Source organism: Mastomys coucha, unplaced genomic scaffold (genome assembly GCF_008632895.1).
Source record: "Mastomys coucha isolate ucsf_1 unplaced genomic scaffold, UCSF_Mcou_1 pScaffold6, whole genome shotgun sequence".
In the NCBI taxonomy this organism is placed as follows: domain Eukaryota; kingdom Metazoa; phylum Chordata; class Mammalia; order Rodentia; family Muridae; genus Mastomys; species Mastomys coucha.
In genome coordinates, this window is record NW_022196912.1 from 69903888 (window position 1) to 69913463 (window position 9576).

At 44.3% G+C, this 9576-nt stretch overlaps 1 long non-coding RNA gene across 1 annotated transcript in view; it reads right to left on the reverse strand.

The window, feature by feature from the left end:
• The window catches only part of LOC116080894, a 21482-nt gene extending 12944 nt beyond the window's left edge, over positions 1–8538 (reverse strand). The window contains exon 1 of the long non-coding RNA XR_004114660.1: positions 8499–8538. This is a non-coding gene — a long non-coding RNA (uncharacterized LOC116080894). The remainder of the gene's footprint in view (positions 1–8498) is intronic.
• Between the last annotated feature and the right edge of the window lie 1038 nt (positions 8539–9576).

Below are 9576 nucleotides of genomic sequence, written 5' to 3' on the forward strand. Positions count from 1 at the left end.
AAAAAAAAAAAAAAAAAAAGAATCTGAGCACACTCCGGAGGCAGAGGCAGGCAAATCTCTGTGAGTTTGTGACCAACCTCAACTCTGGTCTGCAGATCGAGTTCAGGGGAAAGAAGAAGGAAGGAAGGAGGGGGACGAGGACGAGAAGGAAATGTGAAATTGGGCCCCTCCAGTCTGGAATCATGAAGCAACACACACTCCTGGGGGAGCTAGAAGAGCACTCACAGAAGCCGGGCATTTAGCCTTCGGTTGCTGCCATTCACTACCATTCTGGGAACCCTGTTTTCTCAGTAGTGAGTAACACATCTATAAAGCGAGGTTTAAATTAGAAGCTTGCCAGAGAACCAGCTTTTTTTTTTCCTCCCAAGATTTTGTGGAGCTCAGTTTAACAGCTCAGAAATGTGACCCGTGCTTTCAGAAATGTATTTTGTGTTTTGTGTTTTAGGAAGACCCGTGTTCCTAATGCACTCTTTGGAGTCATTAGAATTGATTTCAGTCAGCCTTTTCGTCTGTATATATACCACTGTCTTCATGTCCCAGAGGGCGGTGTTTCATAGATGCCTCTTGCGGGACTTGTCACGTCACCCTGTCGTTAATGTGGGACGAGAAACGAGCCTTTATAGATATATTTTCATCTTGATTGCACTTTAATTAACTTACTGTGAGGGCGGCGAGTGCACCTGTGGAGGTCAGAGGAAAACCTGTAGGAGTCTGTTCTCTCCTTCCACCGTCCCAGGGATCAAACCCAGGTTGTCCTGTTTGGCAGCAAGTACTGCTACCCACTGAGCAGTCCCACTGGTCCCACAGATATTGTTTGAGGAATGAATTGTTAATATTCTAGGTCTACTCTGATCATGTTCGCACGCAAAGCTTCACATATTTTCAACTGTGCATTCATGGGTGTTGTGCAGGCGCCCTCAGAAGAGGAAGGTACATGTCCGGGAGCTGGAGTTGCAGGTGGTTTATGAGCCACTGGTGTGGGTTTTAGGAATTAAATTAAATTCAGATCCTCTACAAGAGCAGCAAGAGCTCTGGCTTCAGAGCCATCTCTCCAGCACTGCTTCATAGATTTCAAAGGAATTCTGTTTTAATTTGGAAGCTGCTATGGTTATTTTAAACTCCTTGGCTTGTGGCTTTATTGTTATTTAAATTTTCTTATTTTGTTTTAAATAGGTAAGAGGCTGTTTTAACAGGAAACTGATTCATGTGTCAAGTGGGAGGATCACAGACTTTAACTACCTGTGAACTATTAGTCAGACAGAGGTGGCATGAACTTGAATACCTGTGAAGGCTTTTACCAAGCTGGGGTAAAAGACAGGAAGAGTAACAAGTCATCAAAAGGGAAGCCATGATCTACAGGCATGGATTTAAAATATGTTGAAATGCCACTCTAAATGTTCTGAGAAGACAGGTGACAGCAAAATCAGAAATCAGATGTTTCAAAAATATCTCTATGATTATTTAATGTGTGTGTGCTTTGCCTGCATGTCTACTTTGCAGCACATGATGCACACACAAGTACCTGATACCCATAGAGGCCAGAGGAAGGAGTAGGGTACCCTGGAACTTGAGTTACAGTTATGAGCTATCATATAGGTGCTGGGAATTGAACCCAGGTCTTCTGGAAGAGCTGCCATTGCTCTAAGCCACTGAGCCATCTCTCTAGCCCCAGAAATCAGATTTTACCAATTACAATTAATTTTTTCTAGCAAAATGTACTGTTTGTTAATTGAATTTAACTATATTTTATGAAGTTTTTTGTTAATGCTCTACTATTGTAAGATTGTTGATTGGTCCCCAAAGTATTTTATCTCTAAATCATGACGATTATTTTATGGCAAAACCACATTTTTGAGGGATGTGCTGGTACATACCTGAAACCCGAGTGTTTGGGAAGCCGAGGCAGGAGACTGAGTGGCCACTTTGGGCAGCAGAGCAAAATCCTACCTCAAAATAGAAATCTAAACAAAACCACACAGCTCCTGTCCAGACTTGGTGTACATCTTAATCCTAACATCTGAAAGGTAGAGAGGCAGGAGAATCAGGACCTGTCTCAGACACACATGGAGAGAGGAAAGCAGGGGAGAGGAGGGGAGGAGGAGGAGGAAGAGAAGGGAAGAAGTGAGAAGGGAGGGGAAGGAAAAAAGGGACGGGGGAGGGGGGGTAGAAGAGAGGGGAGAGGTGAGAAAAGGGAGAAGAGAGGAGGAGAAGAAAGAATCTGTGTGTGTGTGTGTGTGTGTGTGTGTGTGTGTGTGTGTGTGTGTGTGTGTTCAGGGGATGTAGCTCAGTTTATAAGAGGCCTTGGGTTCAGTCCCTAGCACCTCATAAACCAGAGCGTGGTGGCACATGCCTGCAATTCCACACTCAGAGAAGGTAGAGGCAGAAGGGGCAGAAGTTCAAGGTCACATTCTTGGGTCCCTAGCAGGTTTGAGGAAAGCTTGGGCTTCAGGAGACTCTCAAAAATAAATAGATTATGTAAATCCACATACTTTTTTAAAATCCCCATTGTTTATTTTTCTTTGTCAATTATTTCTGAAGCTAGTCTAACTTTCCTCGTATGGCTACTGTCTTATGCTATCCAAGCTAACTTTACTATCTGAGATATGAATTCATTTACTTTTCTTTCTTTCCATTAGCCCTCCTCAGGACAAGGCTGACTTTGTTTTCTAAAGTAAGATCAGGCCATTTCAGAAGTGTGTGAGTGAGTGTGTGTGTGTGTGTGTGTGTGTGTGTGTTGGTATGTGTATGGAGGTCAGAGGGCAATATTGGATGTTCCTCCCCAGACACCATCTGTCCTTTTGAGGCAGGGTCTCTCCCATTTGTTTCTGGTCCTGTGCTGCTTATTTTAAGCTGGCTTCCCCAGTGTCCCCTGACTACACCCTCCCCACCCACCCCACCCACCCCCGCGCCCCCATCTCCCCACAGGAGTGCCTGGATTACAGGTCTGTACCATTTGGCCTTTTACATGGATCTTGGATCAGACTCAGGTCTTGAGGCTTGTATGATGTGAACGTTTGAATGAGAATGGCCTTTAGGCTCATGTATTTTAATGTCAGTCCCCAGCTGGTGGGCTGTTTGGGAAGAACAAGGAGGTTTGGTCTTTGGGAAAGAGATGTGTCAGTGGGAGTTCCAGAAACCAGATTGGCCTGCCCTTAGTTATACAACTCCTAAACAGTAAACTCAGGTCTGTCTGGCTCTCACTTCTCTCCAAACTATTACTGTGTATATGTGTTAGCTTGATGTTGATGTTCATGGATAGGCACATGTATTTCTAACCATGTGGAGGTCAGAGGTCAATGTTGGATGTCTTCCTCAGTCTCTCTCCACTTTATTTTTTTGAGACAGGCATTCTCACTAAACCCAGAGCTCACGGATTCCACTAGATGGCGGGTCCAGTGAGCTCTTGGCATCCACCTGTCTCTGCTTCCCCAGCTCTAGGACTACAGAGCCACCACCACATGCGGCTTTTAATGTGGGTCCTCACGAATGCATACCAAGTACTTTATTGACAGAGCCGTGTCTCTAGGGCATCCTCTACATTATTTTGTTTTTCTTTTTCTTTCTTTCTTTTTTTTTTTTTTTTTTTTTTTTTTTTTTTTTTTTTTTTGGTTTTTTGAGACAGGGTTTCTCTGTATAGCCCTGGCTGTCCTGGAACTTTCTCTGTAGACCAGGCTGGCCTTTAACTCAGAAATCCCTCTACATTATTTTCTATATTTTAGATTTACTTTAAGTGTATGAGAGTCTTGCCTGCGTGTATGTCTGGGAACCATATGCTTGTCTGGTGTCCATGGTGGGTCATGAGAGAAAACTGGACTTGTGGATGGTTGAACCCAGGTCACTGGTAGAGCAGTTCATTTCTCTTAACTGCTCAACCCCACCTCCCTGCCAAAACCAAACTATCTTAACCACAGATGTCTGCACACTTCAAGGCACAAAGGGCATTTTGATTTTTTTGTTTTTGTTTTTTATTTTTTCTAGACAGGGTTTCTCTGGGTAGCCCTGGTTGTCCTGGAACTCACTCTGTAGACCAGGCTGGACTCGAACTCAGAACTTCCCCTGCCTCTGCCTCCCGAGTGCTGGGATTAAAGCCACCACTGCCCGGCTACAAAGGGCATTTTAGAGGTGACGTGCTATTACAGGCTTTGGCATTGGGCCAGTTCTGGCACACAGCAGCCATTTTAGCGTCCATGAGCCACCACCTACTTCATGCCTACTTGAGTCCTTGGGTTCTGCATCTATGTGTGAAAATGCTAACATTCATCTGCAGCATGTGCTGTGGAGATTAGCTATCGTATTTATAAGTAGCAGAATGCAAACACTGGGCTTTAGGTTTTCCTGGAGTGTGCCGACTTCTGTCAATCAGAAACACTGCTGCTAGAGATGCATTTTCAGAGTGTGAGTCCTGGGTTGTTTGTGAGTTTTCTTCTCTAGCTTAGAAAATAAGATTGCCAGTCTAGTAGTGCACGCCTTTAATCCCAGCATCTAGGAGGCAGAGGCAAGCTGTGAGTTCCATGCCAGCCAGAAGTACACAGTGAGGACCTCTCTTGAAAACAAAACTACACCAACTTAAGATAAAAAATAAGATCATCGGGCTGGCAAGATGGCTCAGCAGGTAAGAGCATTGACTGCTCTTCACAAGGTCCTGAATTCGGAACCCAGCAACCACATGGTGGCTCACAACCACCCATAATGAGACCTGACGCCCTCTTCTGGTGCATCTGAAGACAGCTACAGTGAATTATGCCAGAGCGAGTGGGTGGGGCCAGAGTGAGCCAGGCCAGAGAGAGGGGGGCCAGTAGAGGTCCTGAGTTCAATTCCCAGCAGCCACACACATGATGGCTTATGGCCATCTGTACAGCTACAGTGTACTCATACACATAAAATAAATCTTTAAATAAAAATAAGATCATCATGCTCAAATATGAGACAAATGCTAACCCTACTAAAGAGACCTAACAAATTCATGCGAATGGATATGATATAGCATCAACAATGTGTAAAGAATTCACAGACAGGGATTTTAAGTGGATGAAAAAGAATAAATAGAGTTTACTAAGTCACTTCAGATAGTTTATTAAATGCTGAGAATATGGGTCCAATTAAAGCTATATAATTTGATGTGATAATAAAAGAGAATACAATTATCTGCACCTTTAAATATATAGTTACATTTATGTATTTATTTATATACTTCTGTATTTTAGATTTATTTATCTTATGTGTATGGGTGTTTTGTCTGCTGTATGTGTGTGTACCACTTGCAGGCATGGTGCCCAGGGAGCCAGAGAAGGGTGCTGGAACTTCTTAGAACTGAAGTTATACACGATTGTGAGCCACCATGGGAATGCTGGGCACTGAAACCAGGTCCTCGGCCAGGGCAGCAGTGCTCTTAATCCCTGAGCCATCATAAATATTTATTATAGTTAGACAAGCCCTCATTGTCTAAATAAGTAAAGGTTGGCCTTGGACTGCCCGTTCTCCTGCTTCAGTCCCCCTAGTGTTGGGGTTACAGGTGAGCACCGCCTCACCTGGCTAAATGTGCCCAATAGGAAGTTTGATCCATCATATGTTTGCAGACTGGAGATAGAACCTAGGGCCTCATACACACCAGGCAAATGCTCTCCCACTGAGCTACATCTCCAGCCCTCTTTTTACTTTTTGTTTTAAGACAGGGTTCCCACAAAGTTGACTAGGCTGGACTTGAATTCACTCTGTAGCCCAGACCCTCGACTTCTGACTCAGCTCCAGAGTAGCTCAGGTTGCAGGCTTGAGCAGCAGTTTAAACTATCAAAAAATATATTTACCAGTTAATTCATAGAATTGACCATATTCAGGCAAAATTGTCTTGCTTGGGGAAGATTGCTCAGTGGGTAAAATGCTTGTTGTGCAAGCATGAACAACAGAATTAAGAGTCTCAGCACTGCCGGGCGGTGGTGGCGCTCACCTTTAATCCCAGCACTTGGGAGGCAGAGGCAGGCAGATTTCTGAGTTCGAGGCTAGCCTGGTCTACAGAGTGAGTTCCAGGACAGCCAGGGCTATACAGAGAAAGCCAGGGCTATACAAAGAAACGCTGTCTCGGAAAAAAAAAAAAAAGAGGGCTTGATGATGCAGGTGAGTCAGGAGGCTCCTAAGGGCTGGCGGCTGGCTGATAGGTACCCTAGCCAATTAACGAGTTCTAGATTCAGTGAGCCCTATCCGAAAAATGAGGTAGGAAGTAACTGAGGAAATATCTGACATCAGTCTGTAGTGCTCAGAAATGTGTATGTGCATTCAGAAACACACAAACACACATACACACACACACACACACACACACACACACACACACGCATGCACATACGCACGCCCCACCACCACCACCCCCAAAAAGAAAATGCTTATTTAATTGAAGGAAGTACATAATTCAAACTAAACTCTGTAAATAAATAATGGTAGCCAAAAGTTCCTTTAAAAATACCCACAGAATAAAAAGAATTATATGCTTTCAGAGTTATGCCCAAGTCTTATACTTCAATTATAAGTACATAGTTATAAATTAAACACTTCAGTTATAAACTCCAAAGAGAGGGCAGGTGAGATGGCTCAGCATGTAAAGGAAATCTATTGCCAAGCCTGATGACCTGAGTTTGATCCCTTAGTACCTCTATGTAGAAGGAAAGAACCATCTCTCAAAAACTGTCCTCTGACACATAAGACCCCCACCATAAATAAACAGATGTAAAACTTCAAAGAGAAATTAAAATTGAGTACTATAGTTTAACGTCTAGTCAGGAAGGTTGGACATCCTACTCAGATGTCCATCCTAAGTACTTGCTTAGGTTTTTATTTCCTGCATGATAGACAGTCAAATCCAAAGGAGACCTTCCTTAACAAAGAACTACTCTACATTGAAACCATGTCTTTCTTAATGTAGAGTTCTTGTCAATGTAGAGTTCCTGTCAATTAACTTGAACGGCAATACCCTTGGAGGTACACTAATTAGGCTGCTCAGGTGAATCTGGGAAGCCACAGGGAAGGGATCCTTCCAGGGACCCTCCCCCCACTTCTACTAATTCCCCAGGTGGTGTCGGTCATTAATATGTTAGTTTAAATTAGTTTGTCAGTCACCAATTTATATAAGTCTCATAAGAAATAAAACATTGGAGTCCAGTAGGGAGGGAAAACAAAAGGACAATTGCGAGTCAACTGAGTCTGTTACAGAGCAATAGGCAGTTTGGGAGATGAAAAAGAAGGCAAGTGGCTGAAAATGGAGGATGCAGAGAGGTGTTTCAGGAAAAAGAGAAAGGATTCGTAGAGGAAAAACCCCACCCATTTCAGAACATTTCAAAGAACCTGGACATATTCCACATATGCAGTTAATTCTAAGCAGTATTGAAGCTATATATTACACAGGCACAATATTCCAGTATTATGTCCCTATTTGCTAACCTGTCTATTGAGTAACAGGAATTACAAGTTTCTCAAAGACTCAAACAGGTTGAAGACTGGAGTTGTGCTTAGTGGGTGGAGTGCTGTCTAACTCACACCAAGTCCTGGGCTCGTCCCTCCACTGGCTTGGTGGCCCAGGACTGTGATCCCAGCATCCAGGACATGGAGACAGGAGGTCAGAAGTGCAAGGCCATCCCTGTCTGAACAGCAACTCTGATACTAACTTGGGACATGAAGACAGCGTGGCAGGTGGGTTTCACTTCAACTCCACACAAGCTGGAGTTATCTGAAAGGAGGGAACTTCAATTGAGAAAAGAAATAAGATCTGACTGTAGGACATTTTCTTAAATAGTGATTGATGGGGAAGGGCCCAGCCCATTGTGGGTGGTGCCACTCCTGGGCTAGTGTTTCTATAAGAAAAAAGGCTGAGCAAGAAGCCATTAAGCAGCACCCCTCCATGGCCTTTGCAGCAGTGCATGCCTCCACGTTTCTGCCCTGTTTGAGTTCCTGTCCTGGTTTCCTCCAATGATGAACTGTCATGTGGAAGCCTAAGCCAAACATACCCTTTCCTCCCCAACTTGCTTTGGTCATGATGTTTCAACACAGCAATGGTAATCCTGACTAGGACAGCTAGCCTGAGGGAATAATTATCTTGGATCTTGGCACCTCATTAGTGCCAGGTGGTGAGGATCAGGTGCACATTTGGCCACAAGGCTCCACCAGTAAGAAGGTGCCACTTGTCTGAGATCACCTATCTCCCCTCTAACCTGCTTCTAAAACAGCTTCCCAGCCACATGGCAGAATCCCATCTGCCTTCCTAGCCGCTCTGTTGAAATCCAGTTCTCTCTTCACCCCCGCCTTCTTTCTCTGTCCCTGCCTTGCTTCCCCATTGGCTTTCCTCCCAGTCAGGGGAGAGAGCCTTGTGAACAATAACTATTCAAATCCAGTCAGGGGAGAGAGCAGAGTGAGCCTTGTGGACAGTAACTATTCAAATGTGGTAGATCTTATATGCTATGTGCAATTTCTGATAACAAATGCTCGAAACCGCTAAGAAATACTTCAGTAATTACCTTTGCTTTGGCGTTGGAAAGCTACAGGCTGACTGTCAAATGGCTGGGAAGGTGTTCTATTTACTGGTCTTTCCCTTCCAGCAGTTAAAAACCAGTAACCTAAAACAGTGCAAGCTCAACATTCTATTAAGATTAATCAGAAGTAGCCAAGCCCACATCGCTGTGGGGAAGGCCCCTTGCTGCCACGTAGGGTGAAGCCAAGGTCTGTGTGCTCAACCTCTTCCAAACTTGACAACTGCCGAATACTGAAACAAATTACCAGAAGAAAACAAATATTTTTTTTCCTGTTCTTCTTGGTACACGGTTCTGATAAACAGACTCCCACAGGTGTTGTGTTCCAAACAGGAAAATGTCATATAAGACTGAGGCTTTCGGGGAGAGTGTATGTCCACATTTCTGTTTGTGTCGGATGCAATCAGGATGCGAGCCTGGAAGCACGTCAGACAGGCAGCCTGTGGATGCCCCCAGAGCCCACCAGCACCTCAGCAGAGTGGAGGGCTGGCAGCACCTCAGCAGAGCACAGGGTTGGCAAAGAGCCATTTTGCTGCTGTTTTTACTGTCCTCTCACTAAAGGAAAGCAACAAGTTTTATTTGCATATCTGTTTTGACTTTTCGGTTTTGCTTTTTGAGATAGAGTCTCTCTATGTAGCCCTGGCTGTCCTGGAGCTCACTATAGTAGACCAGGCTGGCCTAGAACTCACAGAGATCTGCCTACTTCTGTTTCTCCAGTCCCAGTATTTAAAGCCTTCACTACCATGCCCGGTTTACTTTTTGTTTTTCTGAATAAATACCTCACGTATTCACCTGCACGTATGTACTCCAGGCTGACTTAGACTTACCAGGCAGCTCAGTCTGGCCTCAAAACATATGGCGACTCTTGCCTCAGCTTGCCGAATGCTAGGACTACAGATGGAAGCCACGACACTAGGATTCGGAAAGCCATCACCACACATTCAGACAAACACAAAAACAACTCAGTGGCTTATTTCTTTACTCTGCTTTCTTTAAAAATTTTTTGTTTTGTTTTGAGACAGGGTTTCTCTGTGTAGTCCTGGCTGTCCTGGAACTCACTCTGCAG